This window comes from Grampus griseus (assembly GCF_964374135.1).
Source record: "Grampus griseus genome assembly, chromosome: 13".
NCBI lineage: Eukaryota > Metazoa > Chordata > Mammalia > Artiodactyla > Delphinidae > Grampus > Grampus griseus.
The window spans coordinates 49,767,834-49,787,312 of record NC_139007.1 but is presented as its reverse complement, the minus strand read 5'-3'; positions in this window follow the sequence as shown (position 1 = coordinate 49,787,312).

Genomic DNA, 19,479 nt, shown 5'->3' with positions numbered 1-19,479 from the left:
AATGGAGAAAAGACAGTCTCTTCAATAAGTGGTGCTAGGAAAACTGGACAGCTACACGTAAAAAATGAAATTAGAACATTTTCTCACCCCATATACAAAAATAAACTCAAAATGAATTAAAGACCTAAATGTAAGACCAGAAACCATAAATCTCTTAGAAGAAAATGTAGGCAGAACACTCTTTGACATAAATTGTAGCAATATTTTTTTGAATCTGTCTGCTAAAGCAAAAGAAACAAAAGCAAAAATAAACAAGTGGAACCTAATTAAACATGAAAGCTTTTGCACAGCAAAGGAAACCATCAACAAAATGAAAAGACAACCTACTGAATGGGAGAAAATATTTGCAATTCATATGACTGGTAAGGGGTTAATAGTCAACATCTATAAATAGCTCATACAACTCAACATCAAAAACAAACAAACAACCCTATTAAAAAATGGGCAGAAGAACTGAATAGACATTTTTCCAAAGAGGAAATGCAGTGGTCAACAGGTACATGAAAAGATGCTCAACAACGCTAATCATCAGGTAAATGCAAATCAAAACCACAATGAGATATCACCTTACACTGATTAGAATGGCTATAATCAAAAAGAACACAAATAGGGCATCCCTGGTGGCGCAGTGGTTGGGAGTCCGCCTGCCGATGCAGGGGACACGGGTTCGTGCCCCGGTCCGGGAAGATCCCACATGCTGCGGAGTGGCTGGGCCCATGGGCCATGGCTGCTGAGCCTGCGCGTACGGAGCCTGTGCTCCGCAACGGGAGAGGCCACAGCAGTGAGAGGCCCACGTACCACCAAAAAAAAAAAAAAAAAAAAAAAAGAACACAAATAACAAATGTTGGCAAGGATGTGGGGAAAAGGGGATCCTTGTACACTGGTGGTGGAAATATAAATTGGTACAAACACTATGGAAAGCAATATGGAGGTTCCTCAAAAAATTAAAAATAGAATTGCCGTATAAATCCAGCAATTTCACTTCTGGGTATTTATCCAAAGACAATGAAAACACTACTTGAAAAGATGTATACCTCCCCATGTTCATTGTAGCATTATTTACAATAGCCAAGATATGGAAACTACCTGTGTCCATTGATGGATAAATGGATAAAAAAATTGTGGTACATATATACAGTGGAATCTTATTCAGCCATAAAAAAGAATGAAATCTTTCCTTTTGCAACAACATGGGTGAACTTTGAGAGCATTATGCTAAGCGAAATAAGTCAGAAAGAGAAAGACAAATACTCTATGATTTCTCTTGTATGTGGAATCTAAAAAAAAAAAAAGAAGCTCATAGATACAGAGAATAGATCATTGGTTGCAAGAAGCAGGGAGTGAGAGATGGGAGAAATGAGTGAACTGGGTTGTTGGTTTTTTTTTTTTTTTTTTGGTTTTTGGTTTTGTGTTTTTTTAGTTTAAATAAATTAAATAAAAATTTAAAAGAAAAAAAATCTAGATAATTTTCTGAGTTTTAGTACATGTTCCTCTTAAGAATGCAATGAGGTTGATGTTTCCAAAAGCTCTTAAATTCTGAAATATAAGAAGAATGCTTTTCAGCATTGAAACCCAAAGGCCACCTAGACACAGTGTGGTGAGCAGACAAATGATAATCTCTTACGACAAATCTAAGATATGCTTTGCCCAACCATATTAAGCTGTTGGAAGAGTCACGTGATCTGGCTACTTGAAGCAAAACCTACACTGTGTTATGCTACTTTTCTTAGGTGGAAGTCATGCCATGTTGCAGGAAGGTGTGTTTAATGTTTCATTTCTAATTACACCCCTGAAAAAGTTATTCCATACATATCATGCAAGAATCTGACTGCAAAAGAAAAGAAAATTCTGGGCTTCCCTGGTGGCGCAGTGGTTGAGGATCTGCCTGCCAATGCAGAGGACACGGGTTCAAACCCTTGTCTGGGAAGATCCCACATGCCGCGGAGCAACTAAGCCCGTGAGCCACAACTACTGAGCCTGCGCGTCTGGAGCCTGTGCTCCGCAACAAGAGAGGCCGCAACAGTGAGAGGCCCGCGCACCGTGATGAAGAGTGGCAGTGGACCCCGCTCGCCGCAACTAGAGAAAGCCCTCGCACAGAAACGAAGACCCAACACAGCCAAAAATAAATTAATGAAAAAAAAAATTTCTGACTTAAGAAGGCTGGATAACATTTACCTGTTTAGGTATGCATTTCACCACACCCCATACCTTCTTATTTCCTTTTTCTTCTAATATAGAGCATGTGCTTTCATTTCCCAATTTTGACTTAAAATTTTATGGCAATAATAATTCATTACATTTACTTAGAACGAGAAATTCATCTAATGACTCATGTGTAAAGGGATGCTTACGAAATAAAAATCAGTGAGCATGTTGTACCATCCAAGTGCCTCCAGAGTTACTTAGACTTGTCCTAACTGATGCTGTAAACTTTGAAATAAAGCAGACTGCAGAACTTCTGTGGTTTGTGACCCCTTCCAAAATATGGCAGAATTTATAGTCATTGCATGTGAAAACTTATATAATTATCATTATAATTTTTTCTTGTAACTAAAATTCTGAATGAGCCCAAACATAGACTTGTGACTTCATTTTTCTATAATACAAGAAAAAATTAGAATGTTTAAAGGATTAAGTTGTATACAATTTCTGATTGTGTATCTTAGTGCTTAGAAGACTCTTGACTTTTAAAAGAAGGGTAAAAATGCCACTATCTACTATAGAAATTTTTCTTGACATCTTGGCTTTTGGGGCCTATCAATCTGAAGACAACTGTTTATTTTTAATACTAACAAATCTGAATTTGGGATATATCTTACAATGATGGGTTGTTAGCGCCCTATTGTAATTTAATTGGTAGTTTTTTTCATGCCTTACAACTGATGGTGTCTTAACTTTGGTGAAATATTGCAGTTGTTAAGATGGATGAATTGATCTGACTTATTAAATCCCTTTTATGTTACTTTTATGTTTCTAGTAAACTTCTTTCACTTTCTGTCCTGTATCATCCTCTGGCCTCAGCCCATTGTACCTTACCTCTGGGCCACAATTCTCCTGCCTATAAAATAAAGGGGATGGAGCAAGTGGTTTCCAATGTCCCTACATTTTGAATGTGCTCTGATTTACTTCTTTACTGACTACCTAATATCTTTGTCTTTCCTGAAGAGGGCATCCGCAAGGGCACAGTGGATCCCTCCAGTTCCTTAACTCAACACAATACAAAATGTGATGGAGGTAGGTGGGAATAATTAAGGGGTAGGCTCTCACTTAAGTAAGATACAGCTTAGATCCGGAAACACAATATATTTGCCTACATTTATGTCTGATAGTCTTAAAGGGTAATCCCTCTACGTGATCCAGAATTCTGGGAAGATCTATGGGAATTTGTGAGGAAGTCAAAAACTATTCTTATTCTTTTTAGGTCAATGGAGAAAATATTAAAGAGCTAATGATCTTCGTTTGTTCCTTGATTTCTTTGAGAAAGGACCTGAGGGTCACCACCAAGCTCTGAGAATGAAGGAGGTGAGGACTAGTGTAAGTGTCATTCTACACCACAGTCAGGTAATATGGAACTCTTCTTATAGACTGTTGCCGATTTGTGTTACTCAAGCCAGAAATTGGATTCCTCCCTCCTTGTTTGTAACTCCTCACATCAAATCAATTAGAAATCCTATTGATTCTAATTAGCAAACATCTCCCAAAGCTTTCTACCTTTCCCCATCACCACCGTCACTACCCTGATTCAGACTACATCATCTCTCATCTGGGTTATTACAACAACCTTCCAAAAGGTCTCCACGTATCTAATCTTGCTTCCTCTTGTTCATTACAATGAGGCTATTGTATCTGAAAGCTTTTTGAAGCATGAAACATATGTAAAGTACTTCCTGGAATAAAACCTCAAAGCCACCTAGATACAGTGTGGTGAGCAGAATTATGGGCAAATCTCTAATGCCCTTTGGATTTTATAAAGTTCAATGATTCTTTATTGCTTTTAGAAGAAAGTCCAGGGTTTTTTTAACCCAGCTTCCAACATTTTTAATGTTACAACACATTAAAATCATAATATTTAAGTGGCTCACAGGGATACCCTGAAGTGGAGGGATTTGAAGAGTCTACACTGATACTGGACTTTTTAAAAAAATCATTACATTTTATCTAGGTCATAATTACAATAAGAAAAATAAAATACAATGTGTTAGGGAAGAAACTAAATAGTTTTACTTGTATAAATCTTTCAAATAAAATATTTAAAATTTTTTCTACTAAAATTTTTAAATCTCTAAACAGATTACAACTTTTATGTTAAAATTTATGTCTCAAGTGGCTTCACCAAATTTCTAATCAAGACTTTTTAATGATGACCTCTCTGAAATCTTGACAGATCAATCTGTAAGAAACATTGGTCTCACAAAAAGTAGCTAATGACAGAGATGTGTTAAACACTCTTTTTATATTGATGAAAATGACTTTCTCATCATTAACCAGAATTTGGATAACTTGAGCTACTTACATGGTCCTTATTATACTCAATTCTTCTTAAACCTAACAGCTTTCTTTTCTTTCATTGATCAGCATCACCTCAAAATTTCTGATGGTAATGCAAAATGATTTCTAATTCAATAAGACTTTTCATTTCAAAATAATCATGAAATTTTTCCTCAAGTTGCTCTAACAGCCTGTACTAGTCAGAGTTCTCCAGAGAAACAGAACAGAACCAACAAGATATTGTACATATATGGAGAAGGAGAGAGAGAGAGAGAGAGAGGGAGAGAGAGAGATTTTTTTAAGGAACTGGCTCATGTGACTCTGGAGGCTTGGTGAGTGCAAAATCTGATGGGGGAGGAAAGCAGCCTGGAAACTCAGGAAGGACTTGTGGTTCAAGTCCAAAGGCAGTTTGCTGTAAAATCAGAAAGGTAATTTGCTGATTACATTGCACATGTAATGGGTGGAGGTCATGGGGTGGAGGTCACACTTTTGGTTGAGTCAAGCCTTCAACTGATTGAATGAGACCCACCTACATAATGAAGGGCAACCTGCTTTACTCAAAGTCCATGTTTTTTAATGTAAATATCATACAAAAACACCCTCACAGAAACACCCAGAGTAATGTTTGACCAAATATCTGGGCACTGAGGCTCAAGCAAGTTGGCACATGAAATTAACTACCAAAAGTCTTAATTAGTCTTAGAATTCAAATTATGATTCTGACTAAATATTGCTAATGAGAAACTTCCCCTTCCAAAAGAAAATTTTTTCTCTGAATTTGTAAACTTTATGAGTACATATTAATAGAATACTTATATGGTCCTAGAAAGTTTTAAGTTTATTTAAGTGCTTTAAAAAGTTCAGTTAAATAACCTTTTTTTTGGAGCCAGTAACTTGCATTTTATTTTACTTTTGTTATTGCTCATGAGTATCAAATATAATCCAGGACTAAACAGTACAGTGAGGTAAAAAGTTGAGAAATTCTCAAATATGGAGTAAAATATCTTAAATTTAAATCCCATGCACAAAATTCAGAATGACAAGATTTATGGTTAGACCGTGCTTTACAATGTGACTGAGGTTCAGAAAAGTTAATTAAGGGACAAATGTAGAGTCAGAATGGCAAACCCCAGGGATGAAGAATATGGGCTTTGCACTCACACGTTTTGGGGCCAAAACTTTTTTTGGAGCTAAAGTTTCCTCACCTGCCTCACAGGCCTGAAATAAAAAGTAAATAAGAAAAAAAATACACAGTCCTCAGCACAGTGACTGATGCAAAGTAAGTGTTCAACAAATAGAAGCTGGTATAATTTCTGTTTATATATTCTTTTCATTTTGTTTATCATTATCTTTATTATTACCCTAATTAAGGAGCTGGGATTTGATCCAGGGAATGCTTTTGCTAAAACTCATTTTCAGTAAACTATTTCTCAAGCTGGTATTTCTGTAGAACTGATCAGGAACTAAATACTACCCGAGGAGAATAAAAAAGGAAGTGAATGAAAAAAATTAATACTAAGAAAATAAATACTGCAGTCCATATCAATCACCTCATAAAAGCCTCTTATCACCAAGATAAGAGTGGGTGGAGACACTTCGCTAAATTACTATCAAGGCATTGTGGTAGCATTTGTATTAAGTGTGCCAGAAAAGGAAAATCTTTTTCCCCCCTGTACATTCACCTCATTCATCTCTACAGCTGCGGAAAAAATATTAGTAAATCTGGTCTTGAAGGGCAGAGGTGAGTGTTTAAGCCCCTTTTAGCACCAGCTACAGTTCAGAAACCCTCCATCAGCAACACCAAGTGACTCTTTTCTCTCTTCTGACCATTTCTCTTCTTGGCCTCTGTTTAGATTTTTCTTTATCACAAGTGCTGGGCTATTATGAGTGCAAGACCTATCATATTTTGCTCAAATCTTGTGGTGGTTACAGTGGTTCTTGCTCCTGTTGCTGAAATTGCATTTCCGATAACTCAAATTAGACCTCTGGGCATGGCTCATTCTGACCACAGCTAGTTGTCATTTCATATTTCTATCTGTGAGAGGTAACTGTCTGCTGTCTTCAAAACCAACAATCAAATAAAATTTGATTAAATCAAAAAAAAAATTCTCTTTCTTTTAGATGTTTCTGGTATATTCCTGGGAACTGTGGAGAAATGAAACATGAAAGACATGTTTATGGGCTTTATTCTAGAGCACACAGGATAACAATTGCATGAAGCCAAGAAGGACAGACGTGTCCCTACATTCATCAGGTTGGTAGTAGTTCCTTACAAGGTGGAAGGCGTTGTGGTAGAAGCTGTGAATAACAAAAAGCTGTGTTATAAATGTTCCCTGCTGTCTAAGCCTGAGAATCAAATAAGGTCACTCACTGAAGAAAATGGTACATACACTAAGCCTTGAATTATAGGTTCAATGTCAATCAGTGATGATGATTGGGGAAAAAAATCTCACATGGAGGGAAATACAGGGTAAAAAAGAACAACGCAGAACCAGGGAACTCTTAATAACAGTTTTATTATAATGCAGTGGAAGAATTAAAATTATCAAAAATAAGTCTATAAACATGAGCTGATAAATTCTACAAAAGGTATTGAGTTTGTATTTGGGAGAATTTTTAAAGTGTTTTTTAAAAAAGAATTGGCATAATCAAAGAAACGTGCCACATTTATAGAAAGATTAATGTAGTATTAATGGCAACAAAATTTTAGAAGCATAGATTTGGAATGAGAAGTTGTTCCATCTATGAGCAATTGCCCAGTTTTGAATGCTTACAGTTTTGAACTAGTAAGTTGAGAATTTAGAAGAGAACATGAGTGTGATAGACACTAAGATCCTCCAGGACCTAGTGACTTTTATAGGTGAAAACAAAGAGTGAAAGTCACCTCTGATAATTCATGAATGATCAAAATATAGCCAGTACCACAAGAAGTCGGAAGACTTGCACAGAAGTTGTGAGGAGTGGTATGTGGACAAGGGCAAGGAAAGGAAGAATTGAGGTTTAACAGCTGGTCCAGGTAGGAAGAGAAGTAAATCTGAGGAGAAAAAGTCAGTAGAAGACAGAAATGTAAGCCTCATCTATGTGGAACTGATTATTAAAGCCATGAGCACAGATGGTATCACTGGGAAAAGAAGAGCATATGAGAACAAAAAGAACTTACATTTTTTGATCACTTTTTATATATTAGAGCCTGGGTTTGGTATTTCATATATAGCATTTCATTTATCTAGTGTAAAAAAATCTTGAAAAATGTCCAAAACAGGCATGAAAAAAGAGGAAAAGGACATTGAAGGAGAAAGAATAGTGGGAGGAGAAAGGAATAAAGGAAAACAAAATTAATACGTTGTCATATTACCTAAAGCAAAAGGAAGGAAGAGAGGCAGAGGCTGTTCTGCATTGGCAAATTCTGAGTGGGGGGCAACGGGAGGGGAGCATTGAAGATGAAACCCAAGATTAGGTTGATTTTTAATGATCTTTGAGATTCATGGCATAAATTGTGAGGTTGAAAACAAGATTTCAAGGCCTTAAGAATGAGTTTGTAAAATGTTCATAGTAACCCATGAGAGACTAGTGTCTTTTCCTTATAGTCCCTTAGCACTACAGAAAACAATGCAATGTTCCCTGTACTTTATCCCTTGCATCTTCTTCCTTGTGGTCTTTGGTCTAATTTTCGTCTGTTCTTGTTTCTGTGAAAAAGATGGCTCTAGGTACACTGGACCTTTCATTAAAGAAATGATCATAGAACTCCATTTATAAACCTGATACTAAAAATACACCAGTGAATTATTTTTCTTCCTAATGGTTTTGAGCATCTTCTCTGTGTCAGTACTGTTGTTTTGTGTGTACTATCTAATTTATTTTCAGAATGACCTTATTGCATCATTGTTATTATTTTCATTTGTCAGTGAGGCAAACAGAGGCACAGACAGGTTATTTTTCTGATGCAAAAAACTCTCCAAATAGAAATTGGAAGCAGTTTTGTATGTAATGGATTATGTGTCTTTTGCATTTGTGATTTAGATGGATCAGTACTATGGTCCATGATCTTAACTGCCAGTTTATGCTTTGTTCTATTTGTTTCCAACAAACATCAGTGAATACTTTTCACGTATGCCCCACATGGAGAAGATATGATAGCTTTCTTTATACTGAGAGTGAGCATCTTCAAAAGTGAATAAAAATGGAAAAAAGTAAATGAAACAAATTTACAAAATTAGTAATTTAGAAAAACAAAATATAAATTATTTTAATTAAATATAATAAAAAGTTTGACAATTAATAATTCTTATATTGTGAGCTTTTTGTCAGTGTGTATTATTGTAGTAATTGAGGTGTTTTGGGGTTTCATATAAGACGCTCTTTCAAAGGTATATTCGGTTTCTCTCTCCTTTTATACATTTATTTAATGGGGTTGGCATTTAACATTTTTCATACATGGCTATATTTCACATTGATGTATTAAATATTGTTGAGATGTTTCTTTCTGTATTTTTATAATCTAGTAGGTTATAGGTTTTTATACCTTTCTTAATTGCTTCTATTGCAAAACTATTTTTAAAAATTGGCTAAATAAAAATAATGTTGTAATAAGGGTGGAGTGAATCTATTGTTTTATAAAATTCTTTCCAAGTTGTTCTCTTCACTTTTGTTTTGATATTCAGTCACAGAAACTAAGTAAACGAAACCTCTCTAGGGATAATAGGAATGTAAAAAATACAGACATGCGTGCACACACACACACACACACACACGATGTTCATCTCCTTATAAGACACATTTAGAATATTAGGTGAAGAAAAGTCTTAAGGACAAATACTGATTTTCCCATTTCGGTCTTGGAGAGTCAAGGAGAGATATCTCTTGTTTGTTTTTAGGATGCCCAAGTGTTCCATTAGTTCAGTCAAAGATTTAATCAATCATCCAGATGTTTGAATAATTGTCCAAATGTTTTTGTCAACTTTGTGTGAAATAACTGAATGGCCTGAACTGACTTGAGTTGTTATCTTAATGCATGGCAGAGTTCAACTGAGGAAAGTATTAATTGGATCCCAACCACATGGCCTTAACAGAGAAGTAGAAACTGGTACTCCCACATTCCCATTAAATCCTGGGGTCATGCCTATTCACTTTGGTAAAATTAAACTCAAGATTTAGAGAGGTTCTGCCTCAAGAATCTAAAGACCTAGTCTGAAGGGATCTTTTGAATATTTCTTTAGTTGTATAAAATTTGAAAAAAAATCAAATTGGTTACTACCTTTTATATCTGTCTTACTTTAGATCAAGTTCAAAGCTGGAAATGTCACTTTAGTTTCCTTAAAATAATTTTTTTTCTAATGAAATTATTAGGATTTCTTAGATTACCAAATGTTGCAAAACGGTGCATGGAATGATAGTGGAAAGAAAGGACGAACTTTAGAAATAAACACATCTGGTTTTGAATCTTAGCTCTGCTATTATAAATAACTTGATGTTGAGTAAGTTATTCGATTTTCCTAATCTTCAATTTTCTCATCTGTAAATTTCAATATTATTGTAAAGTTTAACTATAATGAACATAAAATGGCTAGAACATTATAACTCATAGCTATTATGATTTTCTTAATCATAATAGATACATTTCTTTAAGATGGAATGTGTCATATCTATATGGAATTTTAACTTTATATTAGTGCTTATAATCTTTGTATACTCAGTTTTCAACCTGCAACTACTTGGGGCTAGTATTCATTCATCCATTCAACAAATTTTTTAACACTAACTGTATTCCTAGTACTGTCTCAGTAATGGGGAAACAATGAGGAAAACATAGAAAAAAAAGAAAAGAAAATAGACATGGTCGCTGTCCAATTAGAATTTGAAATTAATTTGGAAGAAAAACCAAAAAGGTAAATAATCCGATTTTAAAAATATATGATTCTGGAGTGTACTCTACTCGAAAAAGTACAGTAAAAGAAAAAAAAAAAGTACAGGTACTGTAAGAAAGTAGAACTGAATGACCCGATTTAATTTGAATTGTTTAAGAAGGGTCTGAGTAAGTGCTATTCAACCTGATTCTTGAAGGGTAAGTGTGGTCAGTAGGTAAATCAAGGGGAAAATGGTAATTCCATGCAGAGAAAACTGATGTGTAAAAGTCCTGAGTCAGGAAAGAGCTTTCTGCATTGAGAAACTAAAACAAGATTGGTGGGGTTGGAAAGTTGGGACAAGGGGTGGCATGATCAGAGGGGAGTCTGGGGTAATGGAAGGGAAAGACAATCAAAGGCATTTTAGAGTCACTCTTAAGCTTAATCTCGAGAGGATAGAACTGAACACTTGCTTTATTTAGCCTCTTTTCACACCTCTTCCACCGAAATCCATGTGGAAGTTAGAAAAGAATATTTTACAGGCTGAATTCTCAAAAACAAGAAAGAGAACTCTCAAGGGACTAGAACATGGAAGGAAACCCTGACAGCAGAAGGTCAAACTGAAAGGAGAAAAGAGAATGCAAAATGTGCAAGAGAAAGTTCTGCCTTAAAAGGTGAGAAAGAGTAAGGCATCTTCATGACGTCAGTAAGTGACACCAGGGGCCACAGAGCCCAGGGCAGCCAACACAACAGTGAGCTGGAGTAGCACAAAGGGGAATGTATAAAGCAAATACTGTTAGCCCCACAAAGGAAAATGGGCAAATTCACAATCACAGCGAGAGGCTGAACATCTCTCTCTCAGGAACCAACCGAGAAACCACCCACTAATAAAGAGGGATATGGAGGAGTTGTGTAATGCACTTAACAAGCCTGATTGAATAGCTACACAAAGAAGCCTCCACCATACCAAGAAAACTACATGTCATTTTCAAGCACACAGGCTACAGCCACAAAAATTTAGCATGCGCTAGACCACAATGGGAATGTCAGCAAATTCCATAAAGGTGATATTATACAGGCTCCATTTACTTATGCATCAACAATTACAAGAAATTCCACTATTCAGAAAAAATCCCCATATACCAGGAAATTAAGCACACACACACATACACACAACTGCAAATAATTATTAAAGTGAAAATCAATGTGGAACTTATAAACTATTTGGAGCTGAATAAATAAATGAAAAGTGCTACGTAACAAAACTAGTGGAATATGACTGAAGCAAGACTGAGAAGAAAAGATATGAACTTAAATGTGTCTATTTGAAAAGAAGATTGAAAATAAATGATCTTTGCTTTTAAGACAAGAATCTAGGAAAACAAAACAGAAAACAGAAGAAAGTGATTAATATAAATGAAAGCACAAAACAACTAACTCTAAACTTTAAAAATGGATAAGTAAAAACAAAACCCAGTACTTTGAAAAGAATAATAAGTTACTTTAGCAAATATAACCAAGATTTAAAAAATACATACAATTGTCAGAAATGAAAAGTGAAACAAGAACAACACAGAGGAGAGCGAAAAATTGTAAGAAAGCAATAAACTGCAGAGCAGTACATTTGTAAGCCTAAATTAAACCGATAATTAATTTCCAAAAGATAAATTTCAAATGTATGTACTTTTCTGAAGCTTATTATAGTTCAAAAATAGGTTTAAAATTAATGGTAATTAAAATATATTCTCCAGGAGAATAAAAAAAAGAAAGAGAGGAGAGGCAGAATCTAGCTAAAAGGTTCCAGGTGAGTAAAAGTTGTGGGACAAAAGAAGTGGTTCCTTTAGGGCATGTTTAGGACTGTAGTATTCTGTGCCAGGCAAGTTTTCAGGGAGAGATGGTAGGAATATGTAATTTAATATTATTTATTAATATTGGTCATTACTGAAACCTCTAAGTCCTGAACAGTCATTCTGCTTTTTTTTCTCTTCTGGCCCAAATCTCAGAATCTAGGCTATTATGAGGGTGTTTAATTTGAAGCCCTTGGAAGCTCTATCAGACCTCCAAGAGTCAAAGAAAATAAGAATGGCTTCTAATAGTTCCCTCCCACCCCAATGAGTGCTCAGAATTCAAAAATAACCCTAATAACAATTTTCTAGGCTATATATACTTTCTTAAAATATTTATTTTCCTGGCCCAGGCCCCTCTGACAACTGATATTAATGTTTTAGAAAAGTGCATACAGTCTCAAAAATTGTATGAATTATCATTTATAATTGAGTTGGAAAACGGCGAGACCGTCTGATCTCTTTTCCCCACTAAATAAATGCTTTCTCATGATGACGTGAACTTTATTTGTTATTTAAACTTTTTAGGGGACAAATATGTTTGTTTTTCTACCATCAGGGCTGAGAATGTGCATCTAGAGGTGAATGCATCACTAGTGACTCTGAGCACCCCTCCTCTGTGACTGGGTGAAGTTTACTCAGTGTGTTGGTGGCCCAGGTAGTGCCATCGTGCACCTGCTTTCTCACCCTTTGATTTGGCTTTTAGATATTGTGCCCTTTTTACAAAGGATTACTTGAAAAATACAAGGCATAAATAAAATAGAAGTAAATATGATGAAAAATCATGTGAGAAATGCACACACTTCAGGGTGGATGAGTTTGGTAGGTCTGCCATAACAAAGTACCAGAGACTGGGTGGCTTAAACAATAGAAATTTCTTTTCTCACAGTTCTGGAGGCTGGAAGTCTGAAATCAAAGTGTCAATAGAGTTGGTTTCCTTCTGAGACCTCTCTCCTTGGCTTGCAGGAAGCTACCGTCTCCTGTATCTTCATGTGGTCTTCCCTCTGTACCTATCTGTGTCCAAATTTCCTCTTCTTATAAAGACACCAGTCATATCAGATTAGAATCCATCCTATAGAACTCATTTTAACTTAATTACATCTTTAGAGACCCCGCCTCTAAATACAATCACATTCTGAGGTACCGGGGGTTAGGGCTTCCATATGAATATGTGAGAGGGACACGGTGCAGCCCATACATAACAGGGGATTTTTGTAGAATATAAAAATAAAAGGGGGAAAAATGAGAAATATGGTGTAAAGATAGCTGATAAGACCGTTGTGTGAGCAATGAAAGAAAAATGATTTGAGAAGAATTTAAAACGCTCACATGGGACTTCCCTGACGGTCCAGTGGTTAAGACTCCTTGCTCCCAATGCAGGAGGCATGGGTTTGATCCCTGGTCGGGGAATTAAGATCCCGCATACCACAAGGTGCATTCAAAAAAAAAGAAAAGTGCTCACAAACTTGGCCAAATACTAGTTAAGCAGTTGAAATTAACTTCTACTTTGCCGCCGACATAACTCCACAGTACTTTGTTGTTTCCTGTAGCTCGTTGCATTAACCCAGTTAGTTGTGTGAAAAGCTTTTAGAAATTGCCTGCACACCATAAGGACTTAGTAAGTATCAGCCTTCTTGGCCGTCCTCATTGTTAGATTGCATTCTAGCACTCATCACGGTCTGCCTTTAATGCGGTCCACTCATGTGTCTAGTCTCCCCAACAATCCTGAATTCCCAAAAGGCAGAGAGACTCACTTCTGTTTCTCTGTCTCAGGATACAGTGTAGCCACATAGTGTTTGACACCTAGAATGTGCTAAATCAAAGTTAAGCTTCAGAGGAAAAATAAAAACAAAAAACAGATTTGCCATTTCTTAATGATTTTTCCCCCCTTAAAATCCTGGACTAGATACATGCTCTAATACATGCTGAATGAAATACAAGTAATATTTGTTTAAGTATGGAAGTAAAATGTGTCTTTTTTTGAGAACAAACAAAAGGAAAACCACTTACTGAGGTATTTTAGAGGCTCATGAGAAAAACAGGCAGGAGCTAAATTTTAAAACACTAAAGAATTTTAATTTGGTAGTGTTTGTAAAATGCTTTAAAGATGCAGAGTGATGCATGTGCTTTTTTTTGAACTTGGCAAAAAGGAAAAGGACAAATACTTAAGACCAGATGGAGTGTGAAAAACATGAAGAAAAAAAGTGAAAACTAAGTCAGCAAAAATATAGTTTTTCAGAAATAATTGATATTTTTGCTGTCATCTGGAATGACCAAACCTCCAACTTTAATAAGAGAAAATATAATTTTTAAAATATCCAATTTGTAAATGTATTTTTATTTTGAAGAAATTTAATTAGAGAGGTATGAAAAATGTTATCATTCTGCTTTCTCCTAGAAAGTAAAAATGGGATATCTATATAAACAGGAGCTGAACAGGAAAGCTCTGCTTGGTCTGAACACCTCAGACTTTTGAGTGTGAGATTGGTGTTTTGGTGTGGGCTGCAGGCACTGTATGTAGCTTCCTTGTTGTATGTTGTTTCCAGTGGTGGTGATGTATTTTGCTCTCCTACTTTACAGAACTCTATTACAAAACACCTGGTGCAATTTAATAGTCATTTTTGTACTGCTGTTCCATCACTTTATTGTCATATTTAAATTTTTTGAAGTAATTCAAAAATGTTAGCCTGGCACGGTTTGAAGAACTCTGAATCAGGACCTGGCTGGCATTAATGCTCTGCTCAGCTGTGCATTTAGATGTAAACAATGGGTAAGTCATCTAATTTCTCTAATCCTCTATTTTCTTATTTGAAAGAGGAGGAAAATACTATCTATTCTCGCTATCTAACGTAGTTGTAATAAGGATCATATGAGAATATGTATCTAAAAGTGCTGCTTAAATGAAATGGGCTTACCTTATTATTATTTGTTAAACAGAACTCATAATTGACTTTTGTCGAATCACCAGCTCCCATACTTCAGATGATATCAACTACAAGAGATGCGTGTTTTCTACATATATTGCTCAGAGAAATTGTAGCAGGCAGCTTCTGTGACAGAGGTTGGTATATGATAAGACATAACCAAAATTTAGAGTTGCAAAAACACTCAAAGATATCTAATTAGGTTTCCATGTGAATTTGTAAATAAGACTGAAACCCAGAAATGGTTAATAATTTTCCTAAGATCAGTGTGCTCTGATAGCTAATTTAGTGCTTACTATGGCTCATACATGATGCTATTGGAAATGATTGCTGGATTAGACAGGGCCTTGCTCAATCTTTTAGATCAGGGGTCAGCAAACTACAGTTCATGGGTTAAATCTGGGCCACCACTTGTTTTTGTAAAGTTTTATTGGAACACATCCACATCTATCTATTTACATACTGTCTATGGCTGCTTTCATGTTACAGTGAAGTAAGTCAGAAAGAAAAACAAATACCATATGCTAGCACATATATATGGAATCTAAAAAAAAAAAAAAAGGTTCTGATGAACCTAGGGGCAGGACAGGAATAAAGATGCAGAGGTAGAGAATGGACTTGAGTACACGGGGAGGGGAAAGGGTAAACTGGGACGAAGTGAAAGAGTAGCATTGACATATATACACTGCCAAATGTAAAATAGATAGCTAGTGGGAAGCAGCTGCATAGCACAGGGAGATCAGCTTGGGGCTTTGTGACCACCTAGCGGGGTGGGATAGGGAGGGTGGGAGGGAGACGCAAGAGGGAAGGGACATGGGGATATATGTACACATATAGCTGATTCACTTTGTTGTACAGCAGAGGCTAACACAACATTGTAAGGGGATTATACTACAATAAAGATATTAAAAATAAACAAATTTTAAAAAGCACCATTATTAAAAAAAAAAAGAAAGTAAATTCAATAAAAGCTAACTTCCTTGACAAAAGTAAAAGATTTTATTTCCCTCCTTGTAAAGTAAGAAGATACGAACTTCATGGTGTGCACATAGAAGGAGCTTCTGAGACAAAGAACAAAAACTCTCAGTAAACAATAGGTTTTCACACAATAAACAACAGAAAGCAATGGATACTTCTGGAACCCTCTCCATCCTTCTTTCCTACAGGTTTACAGACCAGGGATTGCCTTGACAGGGAAGAGGCTATACTGTCTTACTGAAAGATTGTTCTCAAGTCACTAAACAAGAATTAATTGCACATGCTTCTATCATGTTACTTTTAAAGCAGGTTATTGTAAGACAGTGCTAGCCTATGAATTCTCAAGAGAAGTATGTCCTGAGAAAGTAAGCATAGGAAGTTTACCTATTTCCTTATTCATGTTTCTTCCCTTGCCTTTTGCCTGGTGAGGTAATGCAATAACAGAACCTTCAGCTTATTATTTTAAGCAGAGTTCATCTAGTTCACTTTGGGTTCCTGGGTGGTGAAATGCTTGAAGACCTCCCATGGATAGAAAACCTTTGCATTGTAATCTTATTACACAACAGGGAAGGTCAATGGAATGAGCCTTTTTTTCCCCCTCATTTTAGTTTGTCTCTACCACATAAAAATGTGACACAGAATGAAACAGACCCAAGTCTCTGCGTGTGATATTAACTTGGAACTGCTTTTTGTCTGTCATCATTGACCATGTCACCACTTTGTCACCTGCCTCCTAGATTTTGTCAACTGTAGCTGGGTGTCTAAGATCACTTTCATCCTTGTGGAATGTGCCTGCGGCGTTTGCATGAGGGCTAGTCCACTCAGATAAGGCTATTGCTGCTGGGGAAGTTATTTTGTTTGCATTCCCTGGATTTGTGAGATTAACAGAGAGCCCTCCAAGGTGGGATGAGGAGGACTTCAAAAATGTCAAGGGAGGAAACACGCCCTCTAGCCATTTGATTGTGAGATTGATTTTGCGAAATGACATGTGTAGTGACCCCTTTACACACAGCTTTTTACTTCATCCAGTACTGTGGCTGAGCTTTCTTCATCCCGGTTTTCCTTTCATTCAAAACAGAAAAAAAGAAAGTTTTATCAAACCCCAGAACTCAATCTCCCAGCATCTGTTTACACTTCTTGGAATGACTGAATATGTGTGAGAAGAAAATGGCAGAAACCGGGAGGGTAAGGGAGGAATGGCCCCCTTCCTAAACTCTTTTGAGGACATTTGGTTTCTTCCCGCCTTCATTCCCCTCCTCTTCAGTTCCTACTTCCCCACAAACAACTTTATTCATTTTGTGCAAAAGTTTGCCATTTGGTGTTCAAGGTTAATTTTAATACCTAGATGTTTCAGCTGCTAGTTCTTCAATAGACTCCAGGATTCCCTCTGCACTTTTGGTGACTATATAATAGTCATGGCATAAAGAGTAGGATTTGGTTTCATCTACAGTCACAACCACAGAGTTTTGTATTTGCTTTAGAGCAGTAGCTCTCAAAATGGAAACTTTGAAAATATTTTATTTATTTGGTTAAAACCATTGGGTCATATCAAAAAACACGACTGAACAAAGAAATATGAAGAGGAAGTGTGGGGAAAGGAAGGACTCAGAGTTATGCTGGAGGACCAATAAAGGGAATAAAACCCATCATTTTAATATCTTATACATTTCCCTTTTCTATTTAAAAGAAAATCTCAATAAGCAGGCTAGCCTGTAACATCATTCTTCCAGGCTTCTCCATTCCTATTTAACTACATGAAAACCTGTCTGTAAGCCCCCCACTGGGAGAGGGAAAACATTCCCTTTGCTGGCAGGTGGTCTTTTGCAAGCACTTCCCAATTGAAAGCATATGTTCCTGGGTGTGAGGAGGCTTCTGGTAAGTAGGGAGGAAGCTCTTGTGGAGAATGATTGGATTATGTAGGCAAATTCAAGATAAGCATGCTTAGTCCTCCCTTCCTTCCACAATAAAGGTAGAGGCTTTTGATATCACATAGAAGGTCTCTATCCTACTCATCTTCACCTCCAAGTTGAAGGTCTTCCTTCACTGTCCTACAACATAGTTCAGTGTTCACATCCTCTTTCATATTAGCGTTAAACTAAGACCCCCTTGTTTCTCTTCCTTTTCCTGGTCTTTGCCACCAAGACCAGTTAAGCTACCAATAACATGAGATTGATCTTCTTAAGGATAAGATCCCTTCCGCAGAACTCAGATTTCTTCACAGTTAATGGAAGAAAGGAGAGAGGCAATGAAGAACCAAAAGAATATCCTTTTCCTGTTCAAAGAGGGGGAAAGTCTTTTAGCAAAGATTTTTTTTAAATGAGAAATTTGATTCAGGAAGAGCAGTATGCGAATGACCATTTCAAAGGAAATCAATGAGAAAAGTTCAAGAAAATGATCATAATGAAATATATCTTAGCAATACATCTTTTACTAAACATCAGACATCTATTATGTGCCTTTCCCTGTCTGAACACATTTTCGTAAAGGCTCAACGTAGCTAATTCTGTTGCATTTCCTGGAATGAAGAAAGAGTGAGTTTGCTTCACAAAAGTTAGAATTTAATTGAATTTTGTGAAGTACAAAACCCAAAAAAACATTTTCCCCAATATCCCAAACTCTAAAAATAATTGAGGACTGCACAGAGGCAGTGAAAAACTGCATAATATTGGAAAATGTTCTTTACCTCAACCCAAAAGCACTTTATAAATGGGTACAGTATCTCATGGTGAAAAGAGGAGGTCAGATTGATGCTGTTTTAAGCAATGGGTTATTTAGTTAAGATTTGCTGCATCAGCTTCCAAGTGCTCCCGCAAATGTCAGTGCTCTAATAGTGAACATTCTGTTGCTTGAAAGATCAAAGTTTTCTTTACTGGTCAGAAAAAGTGGCATCACATTTTTGCTTTTCCCCAATAACTGATTTTTGTACATTTACTATAGAAAGTGAATCTAACCATATTGAAGGGGATGATAGTCAGGTTACTTAGCTTGGAAAATATTGAAAATGAGGCAAACGCCTCTCATTTTCTTTTTAACAGAAATATCCTACACTGTACTTGCAAACCATTAGTTTATGAGTGAACTAGTTTACAATGTATGTAGTATTATATGTGCATGTTAGCACTTCTAAGAGCTGCTTGAGTAACCCGGAAAAAAGGGTCAAGAAAATATTGAACTGTCCTTCAGTTATTACAGGCTATTTAGAAACTGGAAAACAAGCTAATTCTGATTTAAGAAAAACATAACAATACTTTGTTTTTATATAGTACTTTTCAGACATGACTTCATTATTTATCAGAACATTCTTCTGAGCGTAGGTAGCAAGGGCTTTCTTCAGTTTACAGAGGCATAAACTTGGGCATGAAAAGATTAATTGATTTCTGCCGGGCACAGAAAATCTATGCCAAA